The sequence below is a fragment of the Xenopus laevis genome, chromosome 8L, assembly GCF_017654675.1.
Source record: "Xenopus laevis strain J_2021 chromosome 8L, Xenopus_laevis_v10.1, whole genome shotgun sequence".
In the NCBI taxonomy this organism is placed as follows: Eukaryota; Metazoa; Chordata; class Amphibia; order Anura; family Pipidae; genus Xenopus; species Xenopus laevis.
The window spans coordinates 92978150-92997404 of record NC_054385.1 but is presented as its reverse complement, the minus strand read 5'-3'; the positions used below and the strand labels follow the sequence as shown (position 1 = coordinate 92997404).

Here is a 19255-nt window from a genome sequence, read left to right as displayed (position 1 = left end):
TTTCACCCATTGATAAATACTCTTTTAAAAATCCCATAGAAATGAATGAAGAGTGGAGGAATTTCACTGTAGAGGACTGTGGCCATCTCTAACTTCACTCTTTGATAAATATACCCCAATGTCATTGATCAATTACCTTAAAGGGGCTGTTCACCTTCCAAACACTTTTTTTTCAGTTGAGTTGTTTTCAGATTGTTCACCAGAAATAAAAACTTTTTTCAGTTACTTTCCATCTTTTATTTTTTACCATTTTTCCAAGATTGAAGATTAAAGTCCTGTCTCTTGTGAATCAGTCTGGCAGCTCAGTAAATCAGGTGCAGATTTTAAACGGTTTCCGGTGGCTACATTTATTTGATACATTTTTCAGCAGTATATTTGGAATATTAGCAACTATTGTAACATCTGCCTTTAATGAAACACCATGTTTTCTACTCAGCAGGGCCAAAAATAAAAAATGTATCAACTAATGTATCAATTTAACAGTCAGTGACACCCCCCCAAAGACAAATATATTTATTTCACCATTAACTAATGGTTTGAAATTGCTTAGTGGTCAGCTTTTTAGGGATGAACTAAATTCAGGATTCAATTTGGGATTGAGCCAGGATTCAGCCTTTTTCAGCAGGATTCAGATTTGGCTGAAACCAAGTGCTTGGCTAAACCGAATCCTAATCCAAAAACGTTATTAGGTTTGTTTCCCCCTAAAACACATTTTTATGGACTAACAAATCATCCTGCCAGATATTCAAGATGTGCACCCTCATTCCTGCTGTCAAAATATTTAGGATGATGGAAGATGGCCAAGATACAGAAAGTCTATATTAGGTATTTTAAGAAGTAATTAATGTTAGTATGCATGGCTATTTGCCCAAAAGATATAATAGAGATTTTGGAAGCATGGGCATGATTTAAACGTAAATGTAGCAGATGGCATTTTTCTAAAATGTATCTAAGACGTGTAAAACAAAAAGGGGATGAGGGACAAGCGAGCCATTTGGCAAAGGCAGTGTAGCACATTAGTAATTTATATTATTTATTTTTACCCTCTGAGAGCCACCTGGACCTGCACTTCATTATAAATTGACTGACCTAACCATATAAATGGTTGCTGTGTAGTTTGCTATTTCACCAACCATGCCACTGACAGGCCAAGAGGTACTGGCACTCAAAGCAAGTACCCCTTGCATAATCGTCAGGCTTTTTTTTCATTTAGGGGGTGGATTTGCATGCTGCCCTCACATCCCATCGCACCCTAGGCACATGCTTCTTCTGTCTTCTACCAGTTCCAGCCCTGGATGCAGTGTCATACTGGAGGGCCCGGGGCCCACCGTGGCTGCTGCCTCGGGCCCACCACATCCCCCCAGCCAGTGCCTCAGACACAAAGCCCCCTCCAGTCCCCCTGCTGAGCCACAACCCCCCCCCCCCCGCCTATCTGCTTCCTCTAGTGGACGCACTGGGGTCCAGGGAGGGAGGTTGGAAGCTGACCTGCTTGGCCATGTACAGTTGCTCCTATCAGCAGAAAACTGCACCAGCCCGGTGTTCTTCCAGTGAGCACCACGGAGAGATCCTCTTCCGTCTTCCTCTTTCTTTGCGCGGCTGCTCATGTGCAGTAGAACAAAAAGCCAAACTCTAACTGAAAGGTCGGCTATTTCGTTCTACTGCGCATTCGTCTGCCCCAGGAAATTTGAAGAAAGAAGAAGACGGAAGATCTCTCTGTGGTATAACCCCGGGGCGGTGCAGTTTTCTGCTGATAGGAGCACCCACCCGGGGTGTCAGGTAAGTCAATACAATCACTTGGGGGTGCCTCACATTTGGCACCCCCAAGTGAAAACAGCCTTTCCTTCTCCTTTAATTGATTTCCCACTAGCAACTCACAAATCTGGTCATTGACACAATACACTGTTACTATATAATAAAGGTATGGGACCTGTTGTCCAGAATGCTCTGGACTTGGGGATCTTTCTGTAATTTGGATCTCTAAACCTTAAGTCTATTAAAAAAAACCATTAAATAAACACAAAAGAATTCTTTTAGTCCATGAACAATTGGAATTGGAATCAAGCACAAGGCACTTATTTATTATTATTATTATAATTATTATTATTATAATTATTATTACTACAGAGCAGAAGGAATACTTTTTAAAAATTAGATTTGCTTAAAATGGAGTCTATGGGAGAAAACCTTTCAGCAATTTGGAGCTTTCTTGATAACGGATTTTCAGATAATGGATCCCATACCTGGACACGAATTGCTGGCATTTCTCAGCAGCAGTAGCTTAATCCTCTACTGAACATGCATCCTGACTTTAAATATTGCCTCCAATTTATGTATTTAATTTTAACAATTATACAGTAACAAAATTAGGTAAGGTTTTTAAAAACAGAACAATTATGGCATCAAACGTATCAAAATCTCTGTCAGGTCCTGCTGGCGTTTAATCCTGGGACCTCCTAGTTGCTGGCTGCTTTCTCTAACCACCAGGTCAGGAGAGCAGCTAACACCCAACTAACACCCTGCTATAAGTACACCACTCTGAAAATATTGGCGATTTATAATTCCAATCCAGTCTGTTATATGGACAGCATTCAGATGTTTAAAATCGGACATACCTATCTTGACACACAAGTGTTAAGTTTCTTAAGGTTCCTAAAACTTGTAAAATACAGGAGGCAGCAATTAAAATAATTGCTGCCAAATTATCAAAGCTGCCCAGTAATTTAACAGCTTTGTACAAAGGCAGCTAATTGTTTTTACATGCTGTTACCTCTCCTAATTAAGCCAAGCCAAAGTACCTTTATATAAATAACTTAACAGACCTACCACATGTATTGTACAAATTAGCCTAAAACCTGCCTTAAAAACACAATTTAATTAACTGCACAAATACAAGCTGCACAGAAAACAGTTCTCTTTCCATTTGTTATGGAATGTCTGAAGTTTGCAAATCTTTTAGCAGCTTTCACAACGTCTAACCACATTCCCTCTGTAATAAAGCTTGATCAAGAGTTTTACATTCAAACTCATCAGACATTTGCTTTGATCTCTCTGTTTTGTGTATTGCAGCTCTGCTGCCTGGGAACATCCCTATGGAGAAGGAAAGTGTGTGTCCCAATGAAAGGTCTTTGCAAAATTGTTTTGTTGCAACACTGATACCATTGCAAAGCACAGCCACTGGTGTCATCAATAGCACTTGTACTGTCAAGTCAATTGCTCTTTCATTTTTGAACATATAACCACCCAGTTACTAAATACTTAAATTCTAATTAACACAGCAACTATTTGCTACCAAAGCAATACGGCTTCCATAGCTGAAAGGTTGATCACTTCTATTTGCAAACTCCCAGAAAACACAGGCCACCTCAGCTAGCACTGGCTTGTTATAGTGTTGAGAGGCTTTGGCACGCAACGCAAGGGACCATTGTACTACAGGTCAATGTATAAGTTCATCCCTATCCCAGAGACCAGGCTTAGCTGGAAACCAAGACAACTTCAACGCCAAAGTGCTCAGCCTTGACTCATAACATATGTATGTAGAGGCAGAAAACCGAGAATGGTCATTAAAAAAAAAACAAATTAATTTTTAATCATTGCATGCCAAATTTCAGGAAGCATATATACATTTTTTATGTCTGTAGTTGGGGATGGGTGCAACTACAAAGCTGATATAAAGGTAGAAGCCAATGCTCTTGCTCAACATATATAAGAGATTGCAGTGATAACCATTATTCAGTTATGTCTGACAGATCAACATTGTAGCAATTTTCTAGATTAGCTTTAATCAAAGGATTTTTCATCTCACGTTTGAGACAGATGAATGTCCCTATAGCTGTAATACAGTCCCACAGGGTTCCTGATTACTGGTAAATTACATTTCTTTGAGCTGGTAAAGGAATTATGTACATTGCCCCCAGGAGGCAAGCGTGAACTTGATTTGTTCCCTATTATTAGCAAACAGGGCTCTAATAATATGCCTTTTACTTCTTAATATGATACTTTAACACTAATGCTTTACCCCATCAAGAACTTGGTTCTCTGGTCTGGGAAGTTCCTCTCTGGATTTTATTCGAATAATTTAAAAAAAATAATGATAAAAGCCCCTTAGCAGAAAGCTGCTTCTCCCTTGAAAGTAAATGGTACACTGCCTGACAGCAACATAAATGGATAGAGTTCAATCAATCATTCATTGTATTATAGATCCAAAGATCCAGACAGAAATGCAATATTAGCTATTGCTGTAAATGTCCTGACATCATTAATGAGTAATATTAGTAGAAAATGGAGGAGGGATGTGTGTGGGGCAATGGGTGCAAATAAATAACCACTGTAGCTTTTGCCTATGTTTATTAACCAATAGCACCACTTATTTTATTCAAACTGCAGTGCGTCAAAAATTGCTGGTCTGTTGCTATGAGTTTGAGGTATCCATTTCACATATAAATGAGCTATATATATATATATATATATATATATATATATATATATATATATATATATATATATATATATATAGTTTCAGATCTGGACTTGCTTCCAGTCATAGCATGGTCTACACCTGAAAATGTCCACCATCACAATCCTAACTCACAATCTAGCTCCCTATGCATGTATACAAGCTAAGTCTATCATTTATTATTGGTGATAGTTGCAAAAAATATCTTTGAAACAGGGAATCATTAGTCTTTATACTAATGTACCTCCTCCTGATCCTTACTGTAGCTCTGCTCACAGCAAAAGTAAATAGAGGAACAAGAAAATGAGGTCCATGAGGAGGAGAAAATTGGATAAGAGAAAGGAATGGAGTAAAATAATAAATAAGAGGATATTCTTTTTTTCATGCCCATTTTTACCTTTACAAAAATAAATAAACATTGAAATAAGAAAAAGAAGAAGATAAAAGCAGAAAGAAAAGTGATAGAACAGTAGAAAAGAAGGGAGCAAATAAAAGAAGCCAGACTTACAGAAGAAATGCCCATGTGTTGTTCAAGAACAGAAAAAAAGAAAATAGCACTCTGCTCCAGATAATTTGCACTTTGCACGTTGTTCCTCCATTCATATATGATCTCTAAGGAGTTATTTCATCCAACCCCAACATTATTGCATCTCATAAACCGCCTAATGTGCAAGACTCGGACTCATTTTATTGTATTGAATATTTTACCGTTTTCATTTTCCTCTTCCTTATCCCACTATCATTATGTTGTAAAGCTGAAGCGAGCATTCAACACACACACATAAAATTCAAATGATGCAAATAAACAGCGAAGGGAAAGACTGAACTAATAATGCCATTAGGTGTCTAGAAATCAAATATCCAACCGAACATTCCACAAATAGCTGTTAATCTATGTATCAGCAAAGGCAACAATTACAAAAGCTTTTAGCCAGTCATTTCTCATTACAGTGCTAATATGCAGATTTATTGTTAGTCTCCTGCTTGTTGGCATGCATCTGGACAGAGTCCATTTTTCTAACAACTATCCTTTTGTTTGGTTAGCCTACAATTCTATATTTAAGTAAGTTCACATGAGGCTAAACATATCACCCATAGACCCTATTCAGTGTCCTTAACACAGATTTTCCAAACAGTTAGCACAACTCTATAGACAGTAGTTATTAACAAACTCAATGCAAAGGTGAAAAAAATCTACATCAATTATGCCCAATCCTCTGATCAGCTATCTATACAAATAAAGCATCCCTATCTGGGTGAGAGCCGACCATCCTCACTGGCAGTTAGATATATTGAAGCTGACATTTATTATAATGAACACACTAATTAGCATAAGAGCATGTTGTTGAGCTTTTTTTTCTACAAGTCTCTAGGGCTCTAAACAAACAACAAGATTTCGTATTATAGGGAAATACTAGTTATAACTTTGTAATTTATAAATGATCTAAATAAGCACAAGATGACAGTTGTAAATGCTTTACTACTTTCCATATGCCAGAACCCAATGATTACAGATCAATCTATGTTCACTATTCATGGGGGTACTGCAAAAATAAATGATGCCTTTAAATTCAGTTGCAGTGACAATATAAATAAGGAAAATTATTGGTTTTATATTTTTTAGAAAGTAAACGGGGACAGCTTTTATTTTTTTTCTGGTGATTGTTTTGCATTTCTGTGGGACCCTAGGGAAGTAGAAAGGCACACTTTAGACAGCAATAGCACAATGGCCACTACTAACGTTGGAACTAATCAGATATTTGTAATAACTAGAAAGGTAAAGTGACAGTTTGTAAGAGTTCAGAACTGAGCTTAGTATAAAGCTTAGACTACACTGCCGGACAAATGACCAGGTAGCTGCACAGAAGCTGGACCACATGTGGAACTGACCAACCAGGGAAATACCAAGCTGAAATGGGCCCTGTAACTAGAGAATACCCTAGTATAACAGTAATTACTTTGTACTCTTTACACTGAGTTAAAGGACAAGGAAAGTTAAACTAAAGAAGCATCTAGAAATGTTGTACATAATGTTTTGGGCTTCTGTACCAGCCCAAGGCATCCACAATCCTTTAGCAGTAAAGATCTGTGTCTCCACAGATGCCCCAGTAGCTCCCCATCTTCTTTTCTGCTGATTCACTGCACATGCTCTGTGCTGCTGTCATTTACTGAGCTTAGGGACCAACTGACAATATACAGTACACATAGAATAGAAATGTCACAATATAAGGCTGATTAGTAATTAATACAGATAATTACTATATGGCAGCACAGAAACCAGTGCAATTAGCATCAGAATTTAATAATCAGCCCTGTAGCATCAGCTTATATTACAGGCCAGACTCATTTTCTGTTTGATAATTTGTGACAACCCCTAAGTTTAGCTTCTCAACAGCTGCTCAGAGCCCTGAGAATGTGAGTGTTGCAGACACTTTTCAAGATGGTGACCATCTGTGACAAGTCCGGGATCATTGATGTTATTGACAAGCTGAAACTTAAGGCCAATGCAAAAAGTTCATTATATAGAAATATGGCATTTTTAATGGATGGTTGTGGTTAATAGGGATGCACCGAATCCAGGATTCGGTTCGGGATTCGGCCTTTTTCAAAAGGATTTGGATTCGGCCGAATCCTTGTGTCTGGACGAACCGAATCCGAATCCTAATTTTCATATGTAAATTAGGGGCAGGTAGGGAAATCACCTGACTTTTCATCACAAAAGAAGATTTTTTCCACGTTTTCCTTTCCTGCCCCTAATTTGCATATACAAATTAGGATTCGGGTTCGGTTTGGCCGAATCTTTCACCAAGGATTCGGGAATTCGGCCAAATCGCAAATAGTGGATTCGGTACATCCCTAATGGTTAATAAGGTATTAACCGTAAGAACATCAGAGCAGCCCTCTTTCTTTCTCCTGACAACTTCCTTGACTACTTGGTGGTCAGACTGGTTGGAAAATAACCAGCAGGTGGCACTGTAACAAAATATATTCAAGTTAACATTACATGTACAGTATCCCTTTAAATCTTGGAATTAAAAAATAAATAATGAATTTACATTGCAAAAGAGTAGAACGCATCAATTTTACATTTAATTATTTTAAAGGTTTACTTATCCTTTAAGAGAAATGTTGAAGAACTTTTATGAAGCAGTGTGTCATTCGTATGAGCCATAAATAAATGCATCAAAATGTGAAAATGTATGTTGGCTACTTTCCAACACACAATAAAAGAACTATCTGGAATTTTAGGAAGCACTTCAGTATGCTTACAAGAAACATGGCTACTGATTAAAAATGTATTGGTTCATTTACTGTTATGTTTCCATAAATATTTTAGAACTGTATTAGGGTTTTAGCCTTGGACAACTGATATGAGCAGATGGAGTAAAATGCATTTCGTTCCAGGCAACTAGACTTAACTATTTCTAAGGCAACTGTATTAGACATATTTTAAACATAGGGCAAAAAAAAAAAACATATGCAGTGTTTTTTCCCCCTACATATCTCTTGAATTGCACATATTCTACATGCTACACTACGGTGTGTAAATAACACATAACTTCATGTATATTGTACAGACACAACATTCTTGTTCAGTCTGGAAAAGCTAAGATTAATGATAATTGCCAATGCTTGTAGTTCTGGGGTGTCAGGGTCTCAAACTCCTCTTTAAATATTCCATGGAGGCATATGAACCCCCAACAGCCCATGTGCTAATTCAGAGTTGTAGGGGAAATTGTTATTTCTACAGCACCAACATTCAGTATCACACAGCTCTGTACAACAGGAGGATACATGCATCAAACTATATACAAATGCTGACTATATCTCCACTGATAAATCGGTAATTACTGCTTTTCTCAATAGGAAATTCTATAATATGGCAACAGTGAAGATACCCTCCAACAGTGAAGTTTACTTTCGTTCTACTCTATGTTCAGCACATGCACCTGGCAAGGGATGGTATGTATGTTAAACAAGATATTGCTTTGAGACCTTGTTTTCATGCACATGATGATAATTACACCCCTAAGGATCTCCTTTGTTCAGGAAAAAAATCCTTGAGAACAAAGCTTCTATTCCCAATTTAATACACCAGTTCCTGCCATTTCTCAGAACAACAGCTCAAGTCTCTCCTCTCTACTGAAAATGTTCCCTGACATGAAGCTACACCAAATCTCCAGTTCCTGAGGAATGAATCACTTTCCTTCTATACAGTAGTCTGCATTAACACAATGTACTGTCTTGAAACAGTGCACCACAAATAATTCTTTTTTTCCATCGCTTTCTATTTTTCACTGTTTTCTAAAATGTATGTTTTAAAAACAAATTGCTCTAATGGATTTCCCACTAGCAACTCACAAATCTGGTCATTGACACTCTACACTGTAACAATATGATAGAGGTATGGAACCTGTTATCCAGAATGCTCTGGACTTGGGATCTTTCTGTAATTTGGATCTCTAAACCTTAAGTCTATAAAGTCTATAAAAAAATCATTTAAACAGTAAATAAACACAAGAGAATTGTTTTAGTCCATGAATAATTAATTATATCTTAGTGGGAATCAAGTACAAGGCACTGTTTTATTATTTAAAAAATTAGATTTGCTTAAAATGGAGTCTATGGGAGATAACCTTTCTGTAATTTGGAGCTTTCTGGAAAATGGATTTTCATATAATGGGTCCCATACCTGCACGTGAATTGCTGCCATTTCTCAGCAGCAGTAGCATAAGCCTCTACTGAACATGCATCCTGACTTTAAATATTGCCTGCAACTTATATATTTCATTTTAACAATTATAAAGTAACAAAATTAGGTAAGGTTTTAGAAAAACAGAACAATTATGGCATCAAACGTATCAAAATCTCTGTCAGATCCTGCTGGCGTTTAATCCTGGGACCTCCTGGTTGCTGGCAGCTCTCTCTAACCACCAGACCAGGAGAGCAGCCAGCAAGCTCTTATTTCCTTTTCATCTGGGTCCCTGGCTTAGCTAATTCATCCCAGCATCCTTATGGGTGGGTTGGGGGTCATCCAATCAGCTGACCCTACCCTATATAAGCCCAGCCCTCTTCGCATACCATGCCTAAGCATTGGCCTTACTTGAGCACTGAGGCACTGTTCCTGGATCTCCCTGCTCTGTCTCCTGTGTCCCTAAGTTCTGTCTATCCTGCTCCTGGTTCCAGTCCTCTGTGGTCCCCCCTAGGGTTGTCCCCGGTCCTGCTGTCCAGGTCAAACTGCCTGCCCGGTTTTCCTTAGGAAAACCGGGCAGGATTCCCTATGATTGATGTGGTGAGCGTCCAATCGCCATGCCATAACCCCGCCCCTGATGTCACAACACTACCCTCATTACATCATGGCCCCACCTCTGCCCAGGGTTAGCTGGGCCTAGGGTTGCCACCTTTTTTGGAAAAGAATACCAGTCTTCCTGTATATTTAGATTTTTTTCCTAGTAATAACATTGGGATCAAGCATCCTTTTTACCGGTATGGCGGGTAAAATACTGGCCAGGTGGCAACCCTAGCTGGGCCAAAAGGTGGCAACCCTAGTCCCCCCCATACTGACCTGGTTCTGGCCTGCACTGTCCTGTTTTCTGTCCCAGAGTCTTCGTTCTAGTCCTCCTACTCCAGTCTTTTTTATTACACCCTGTCCTGACCTGGTTCTAGTCCCCCACCATCTTGTTCTGTCCCAGTTTCTTAACCTAGCTTCATTCCCATCTACAACTAGTCACAGATTCTTCGACCTCGCTGTCCCTCCCTGTCCAGTCACAGATTCTTCCCCCACTCCGTCCTCTCATCACATTATCAGTTTCTGCCTGAAGAACTCACCTTCCCTATCTCTTCCTCCTTAGTGCCCCCTATCTCTCCTGACAATCTCCTTCCAAGGCCTCCTGCCTCCGTTTTTCCCCAGTACCAGCCCCCTTCATCAAATACTATATACTGTACACATATGTGTATATATATATATATATATATATATATATATATATATATATATATATATATATATATATATATATATATATACGGTATATACAGTGGTGTGAAAACTATTTGCCCCCTTCCTGATTTCTTATTCTTTTGCATGTTTGTCACACAAAATGTTTCTGATCATCAAACACATTTAACTATTACACAACTATTATACAAAATCTACACAAGTAAACACAAAATGCAGTTTTTAAATGAGGGTTTTATTATTTAGGGAGAAAAGAAATCCAAACCTGTGTGAAAAAGTAATTGCCCCCTGAACCTAATAACTGGTTGGGCCACCCTTAGCAGCAATAACTGCAATCAAGCGTTTGCGATAACTTGCAACGAGTCTTTTACAGCGCTCTGGAGGAATTTTGGCCCACTCATCTTTGCAGAATTGTTGTAATTCAGCTTTATTTGAGGGTTTTCTAGCATGAACCGCCTTTTTAAGGTCATGCCACAATATCTCAATAGGATTCAGGTCAGGACTTTGACTAGGCCACTCCAAAGTCTTCATTTTGTTTTCTTCAGCCATTCAGAGGTGGATTTGCTGGTGTGTTTTGGGTCATTGTCCTGCTGCAGCACCCAAGATCGCTTCAGCTTGAGTTGACGAACAGATGGCCGGACATTCTCCTTCAGGATTTTTTGGTAGACAGTAGAATTCATGGTTCCATCTATCACAGCAAGTCTTCCAGGTCCTGAAGCAGCAAAACAACCCCAGACCATCACACTACCACCACCATATTTTACTGTTGGTATGATGTTCTTTTCTGAAATGCTGTGTTACTTTTACGCCAGATGTAACGGGACGCGCACCTTCCAAAAAGTTCAACTTTTGTCTCGTCGGTCCACAAGGTATTTTCCCAAAAGTCTTGGCAATCATTGAGATGTTTTTTAGCAAAATTGAGACGAGCCTTAATGTTCTTTTTGCTTAAAAGTGGTTTGCGCCTTGGAAATCTGCCATGCAGGCCGTTTTTGCCCAGTCTCTTTCTTATGGTGGAGTCGTGAACACTGACCTTAATTGAGGCAAGTGAGGCCTGCAGTTCTTTAGATGTTGTCCTGGGGTCTTTTGTGGCCTCTCGGATGAGTTGTCTCTGCGCTCTTGGGGTAATTTTGGTCGGCCGGCCACTCCTGGGAAGGTTCACCACTGTTCCATGTTTTTGCCATTTGTGGATAATGGCTCTCACTGTGGTTCGCTGGAGTCCCAAAGCTTTAGAAATGGCTTTATAACCTTTGAAATTGAACTCAGGTGTGATAAACCACAGTTAAGTTATTTTTTAACAAGGGGGGCAATCACTTTTTCACACAGGCGATGTAGATTTGGAGTTTTTTTTCTCCCTTAATAACGTAAACCTTCATTTAAAAAACTGCATTTTGTGTTCAATTATGTTATCTTTGACTAATAGTTAACGGTTTTTGATGAGCAGAAACATTTAAGTGTGACAAACATGCAAAAGAATAAGAAATCAGGAAGGGGGCAAATAGTTTTTCACACCACTGTATATATCTCAGCGGTATAAGTATCGGCACTCACAAAATCGTAGTTATAATTGCCTGGGTGCTGTCCTTCAAGGAAAAATTTAAAGTTGCAAAGACGAAGCCGCACAATAATCAGATTTATTTGGCACGACTAATAAATAAATCTGATTATTGCTTCTTAAGTCCTGTGAGTGCGGCTTCATCTTTGCAACTATATATATATATATATATATACACACAATCCTTGTACCTTCCGCACTCCGTTCTCAAAAATTGACCAAGATGCTACCAAACATTGCTGTATATAAATTCCTCAGAAAAAATGGTGCACACCAGGATTTATAGTAGAAAAATTAAAAATTCATATTTTTATTTAATACATTAAAAGACGGCCAACATTTCAGTCTCCATCTCAGACCTTTATCAAGACCATAATGCTGTTAAAATCACACACTTAAATAGGTAAAAGAGAAAGCACTCACCCAATTGTGTGCATTCACATTGAACATGTGACCCTTAGAGGAACCCTGCACCACGGAAACAAAATCACCTAGGTTATAGAGTATGCAGATAAAGGAAAGACACATTGATAAAAACAAATTCCAAAGACTTCCTGAAACAATGTAGCAGAAACTTGTAGCCATACTCCATAGAGTGATTAGAAATGACAATTTATAGTAATAATACAGTATATTCATCTCTGGTTCAAAAAGCATGAGAAGGAACAGTGTTCATTTAGACCTAAGGGAGCTATAGTGTTTAGTTTCTTCATCCAGAAAACCTCACGCTGGAGAAGAAGTTTAGATCTGTCACCCCCACGTTTCAGGGGGGGGATATGGTCTATTGCTATATATTTAAACCCGGTAGCCTATGTCCCATCTCTAGGAAATGTTTCGCAACTGGTTTAATAGTTATACCATCCCTGAACGCAACACAATTGCAGATCGATGTCCGTCCATCCTTAAATGCAACGTCTGGTCGGTTTTCCCTACATATGATAAGCCACATGGGCAAGTAATCAGATAAATCACATGTGTGGTAGTACAGGTGATATGGTGTCTTATCATTAAGCGTTTCCCTGTTTGTGGGTGAAAAAAAGAATCAGCTGGTGTCATATCTGCAAGATGTACAGTTGGGACAGCGAAAACATCCCAATTTATTACCTGTTAGCCATCCTGTGGTTGTTTTTTGATAGCATGGAACCAGATCATTTTTTACTAATAAGTCCCGTAAATTAGTACCCCGTTTATAACAAATCATAGGGTGCTCAGGGGCTAGTCTACATAAATCGGGATCAGTTTTAATAATTTGCCAATTGGCCTTTATTGCTTTAGTAATCTCCCTGGTACAATCATTAAGTTATTTCTGTATCACTCTATGGAGTATGGCTACAAGTTTCTGCTACATTGTTTCAGGAAGTCTTTGGAATTTGTTTTTATCAATGTGTCTTTCCTCTTTCTGTATACTCTATAACCTAGGTGATTTTGTTTCCTTGGTGCAGGGTTCCTCTAAGGGTCACATGTTCAATGTGAATGCACACAATTGGGTGAGTGCTTTCTCTTTTACCTATGTAAGTTTGTGATTTTAACAGCATTATATATATATATATATATATATATATATATATATATATATATATATATATATATATATATAATCCTCAAAAAAGAGCACTCACAGGTCTTACAACTCATCAAGAAAATGTAATATAGTGTGGGCACAGAAACTAGTTTTTGTGCCCACACTATATTAAATTTTTTTGATGAGTTGTAAGGCCTGTGAGTGCTCCTTTTTAAGGATGATACATGTTAAAGTTTAAGGATTGCACACAGGCAGTCGTTCCACATTTTTTCGTGAGTGCTGGTATCCCAATAGTGTATATCTATATATGTACATAGACAGACATACAGAAAGTTACAAACATCAGTCATGAAAAGGTTGTTGTTCAAAAAATAAAAGCACAGATAATTGTATTCAAATCTTTGTAATTTAGAAAAATTGTAAGGAATAACCCTTCAGAAAGGTCATTTCATTTCAATGCCTTTAATTATTTTTAGTACAATTCCTTGAAAACAGATAATGCCTTCTGATGTTCTTTTAATGCAGTTGGTTCATTATTACTGAAAGATGTAAAGCACAAAATAATGCTATTGATGGTAAAAATGTTGTTTCAGTGCTTGTTCCTTTATTTATTTACATAAACGTCTCTTTCCTTTACGAAAAAGGTAATAGTTTATTTTTAAAATCATAATTCCATTCAATTTGCAATCATAATTTGCAACGGGTTCCAATCTATGTTCTAGAAAACATTTTTGTTTCAAGCATTAAATAATTTCCTCAACAATTAATTATCCTTTATAAAGTGCTGACATTTTATTCAGACATTTACAGCTATTAGTCATCATTAGGACTATTTACAGAAGCCAATCTGTGTAAAACTACACTTGTAAAAAAATATGCTCTTTATCTAAGCACATTTCTGCACCTTAGAACAGGCAAATATCAAATCTAAAAAAATACAGATTGAATCTTTCTAGGACACTGAATTGCTTTTGCACCCAATATTCAAACCCTTGCCAAATCTCTTTGCTTTAATCTGTCCAGCCCTGCCCAATTTATTACTTTAATCAAGAAACAACCAGAACGCCTTAATATTTCCTGTCTTGACTAGTGCAACTTACTCTTATTGGTTTTCTTATCTACTGCCTTCCATAACTTCAGTATTTTCTAAAGGCTGACTTAATAACTCCATGAATTGAACTATTGTTACATTAAAACTATCACTCACACTCCAGGCTCATCAATATACCATAAACCACCAATCCTTTCCTTTCAATCAACCTTATATTTCAATTATTTCCCATCCCTTTAAATTGGAGGTTCTTGTTACCAATCCCTCTTGCTATTTCATTACCTTGTTAATTCATTTAATTAAAACCCCTGTGTGCTATAACCTTTGTGAAAGCATTTATAACTTGCTGATGCTAGTTAGATACATTATCATAATAATTGTCATTTTACTATGACTCCCCTTAGCCCTAAGTCCATACCTGAAGCTGGCACATACTTAAGTGAGCTAATAAAGCTGAACTAAAATAAAAACATAACAGAACTTATTAAATATGCTGGTGACTCTTCTAAGTAAAGTGATTTTCTGGAAGCATGCATGAATATTAAGCCCATGTGTAAAGCTAGTATGGAGTTAATTGCCAGACAGTAGGGATGTAGCGAACGTCGGAAAAAAAGTTTGCGAACATATTCGCGAACTTGCGCAAAAATGCGAGCGGTTCGCGAACCCCATAGACTTCAATGGGAAGGCGAACTTTAACATCTAAAAAAGACATTTCTGGCCAGAAAAATGATTTTAAAGTTGTTTAAAGGGTGCAACGACCTGGACAGTGGCATGTCAGAGGGGGATCAAGGGCAAAAATGTATCTGAAAAATCTGCCTGTGTGTGCTTGGAAGAGATAGTGTAGGGGGAGAGCGGTTAGTGATTTCAGGGACAGATGATAGTAAGTTTGCTGGCTAGTAATCTGCTTGATACTGCTCTGTATTGGAGGGACAGAAGTCTGCAGGGATTTGAGGGACATTTTAGCTTAGGTAGCTTTGCTGGCTAGTAATCTACTGTTCTCTTTAAACAACTGCCATACGTTGACCTTGTAGGCATTGTTTGCCCAGTTTTTTTGGACGCAGCCACTGAAGCACAGTTGCCAGAAAAAATATGCCATATAAATGCTGAAAATAGTAATTTTTCGCCATACGTTGACCTTGTAGACATTGTTTGCCCAGTTTTTTTGGTTGCAGCCACTGAAGCACAGTTGCCAGAAAAAATATGCCATATAAATGCTGAAAATAGTCATTTTTTGCCATACGTTGACCTTGTAGGCATTGTTTGCCCAGTTGTTTTGGTCGCAGCCACTGAAGCACAGTTGCCAGAAAAAATATGCCATATAAATGCTGAAAATAGTAATTTTTTGCCATATACGTTGAGTCAACGTATGGCAAAAAATGACTATTTTCAGCATTTATATGGCATATTTTTTCTGGCCTCTGTGCTTCAGTGGCTGCGGCCAAAAAAACTGGGCAAACAATGCCTACAAGGTCAACGTATACACTACTACAGCGGTGGATACGGATTACGTATGCTGCTTGAAAAAAAGTAACTCAAGTGGTTTTTCTAGAGACGATAATATTATCAATATTTAGACAAAATGTGAACAAGCTCACACAGCTAGATGGCGGTTTGAAGAAAACACTGTGCAAATAATGCCTACAAGGTCAACGTATACACTACTACAGCGGTGGATACGGATTACGTAAAATATATGAATGCTGCTTGAAAAAAGTCACTCCGGTGTTTTTTCTGGAGACGGTAATATTATGGATATTTAGACAGAATGTGAACAAGGTCACACAGCTAGATGGCAGTTGGTTGAATAACACACTGGGCAAAAAATGCCTACAGGGCAAATAATGCCTAAAAGGTAAATTTATACACTAATACAGCGATGGATACGGATTACGTAAAATATATTATGGCTGCTTGAAAAAAGTCACTCCGGTGTTTTTTCTGGAGACGGTAATATTATGGATATTTAGACAGAATGTGAACAAGGTCACACAGCTAGATGGCAGTTGGTTGAATAACACACTGGGCAAAAAATGCCTACAGGGCAAATAATGCCTAAAAGGTCAACTTATACACTACTACAGCGATGGATACGGATTACGTAAAATATATTATGGCTGCTTGAAAAAAGTCACTCCGGTGTTTTTTCTGGAGACGGTAATATTATGGATATTTAGACAGAATGTGAACAAGGTCACACAGCTAGATGGCAGTTGGTTGAATAACACACTGGGCAAAAAATGCCTACAGGGCAAATAATGCCTAAAAGGTCAACTTATACACTACTACAGCGGTAGTAAAATAAAAAAAGTAAAATAAAAAAAAAATGAATATTAAAAAAAAAAATTAAAGTTGGTGCTGCTGAACTACTAGGAGCAGCAGATTAGCACACCAGTCCCACTCCCCAACACTGCTAGACTAATAGCACTGGGCTCTTATAGTAGTAGTAGTAGTAGTAGTAGTAAAACAACAAAAAAATAAATAAAAGCAGTCCTTACAAGGACTACTGTTATTGCAGCAGTCAGCAGATGAGATCAGAAGCAGGACAGCTGCCCACTGCAGCTACATACAGAGCACTGCAGTAGAAGGTAGATTACTAGCCAGCAAAGCTACCTAAGCTTAAATGTCCCTCAAACCCCTGCAGACTTCTGTCCCTCCAATAACAGAGCAGTATCAAAACGATTACTAGCCAGCAAACTTTCAACTGTCCCTGAAATCACTAACAGGCAGCAGCTCTCTCCCTACACTATCTCTTCAGCACACACAGGCAGAGTGAAAAAACGCTGCAGGGCTTCGGTTTTTATAGGGAAGGGGAGTGGTCCAGGGGAGAGCTTCCTGATTGGCTGCCATGTACCTGCTGGTCTGGGGTGAGAGGGCAAAAAAAAGCGCCAACAATGGCGAACCCAAAATGGCGAACGTCGCGCGACGTTCGCGAACTTCCGGCGAGCGCGAACACCCGATGTTCGCGCGAACAAGTTCGCCGGCGAACAGTTCGCGCCATCTCTACCAGACAGTACTCATAACAGATGTTCTTCCATGATCCATTCATAACTCTCATTCACAGCAAAGTTTCTCTACCACTTACTTCAACACTAATGCTGCATGACAATTATTTCTATGGCTCTGCAGATGAGAATGTTGACTTCAGAAGTCAATAATGCCTAAGGGTCTAAGAACATTGGCTTTTTTTTTTTAGAGAATGAAAGAAGCATCCTTGACTGGGCTAAAAAGTAGGGCACACAAAGTATAAGATGTGGCAAAAGCAGGTAAGCAAGGAAGTTAAATGGGTATTTGTGTGGAAGGATGTAGGGTGGATAAGAGTGATTGGTGAGTGGAATGATGAGAAGGAACTAAGGCAGGGGATTGTAATGAGTACTAATTAGTTCAGGGGGGGACCATCAATACTTGCCATGGGTTCCGGGAGTCTACGACCCAGCTTTAGATGTAATTATAAAAATGGTATTGTATGGTCTCCATGGGCAAATGGTCCCAGAAGGGAGCTATTATGGTTTCCTGCTCTTACATACACATCCGACACCTTCCGTGAAAGTTGGCAGCATGATGGCCTATTGTGGTTTTCAACAATTATTTAAAAAGGTTGCATGTATTACTTGTGTTTTCACTTATCATTACTAAACTTTCATATGTTTTTCTTGTGTGCTACTAAAGCTTCATTCCACAATCATGGTAGGCAATGCTGCACATTTAAATTTCAGTTAAAATATCAGTTATTAAAAAAAAATGTCTGTATAGTACAAGTTAATTCACAAAGAAAAACTTACTTGTAATAAATGCCTTTACCAAGTGAAGATTAAAGAGGTCATTATCTTGATATGCACATGAAGTGGAAATGAAGCAGCTAAACCTGTCTATATTACAGGAACAGAGACAATCAGCCAAAGGCATTTAGGAACAATGATGGAGATTAACATGGCACAATTAATAAAGGTGGTTGAAATAACACTGAAACTTCCTTGAAATATACATCACTTTGTTCTCCATATAAGGTATGCCTCAATTAATCTAGTTCCTTTAAAGCCAGGGAAAACAAAAGAAGCATATGGTAAGGAGGAATTATTATTTTATGAGATAATGTTTTCCTGTGAATTTATAAATAATTCATAACATTTGGGATAAAATGTGTCCTCTTCACACAGGCAGATAGACTTAACATGCAGTAATAACCGGCTGGTGCAGAGAAACAGAGATAAACCTACAGCTTCTCTGTATTCAGGGAGACCACAAATAAAGGTGTTGGTTGTTATGGTGTAAAAATATAAAGGCAACAGGGCAAAAGGTCATTGTTTTTTCTTTTATTCTATATAGGGAAAAAGGTAATTGTTCAATATTTGTGGTGGACACTGAGATTCCCATTATACATAACTTTTGAACTTTAACAGTGTTGTGTTATTTTCTGAGAGATTCAGAATTTAGAAAACACTAGATAACTCTTGACAAAGCCACGATTGGTGGCGAAACAGCTGTCGAGGCACATCGCTGTCTGTTGGCGTTGAGGATTCCTCTCTCCCTGAGTATGCGTGGAGCACTGCGGATATGTGGCACGCAGAAGCACCTTGAGTAGGATAAAGGGACGCCCGTGTTGAATGAGAATGCACTATGATTGATAATTATACTTTCATCTTTTTGGGGCTAGCTGTGGCAGATCTTGGGATTACCCACGGGACATTATATAACCCATAAATTGAAATAACGCGACTGCT

General features: G+C 38.3%; 1 protein-coding gene and 1 long non-coding RNA gene across 7 annotated transcripts in view; one reads left to right on the top strand and one right to left on the bottom strand.

The window, feature by feature from the left end:
• The window catches only part of kcnh5.L (potassium voltage-gated channel subfamily H member 5 L homeolog), a 218288-nt gene that overhangs the window by 40349 nt on the left and 158684 nt on the right, over nucleotides 1–19255 (bottom strand). The window lies entirely within an intron of this gene.
• LOC108698821 lies at nucleotides 8313–18541 on the top strand. The gene is made up of 3 exons (XR_001932720.2): nucleotides 8313–8416; nucleotides 17731–17800; nucleotides 18415–18541. It is a non-coding gene; the product is annotated as an uncharacterized LOC108698821 (long non-coding RNA).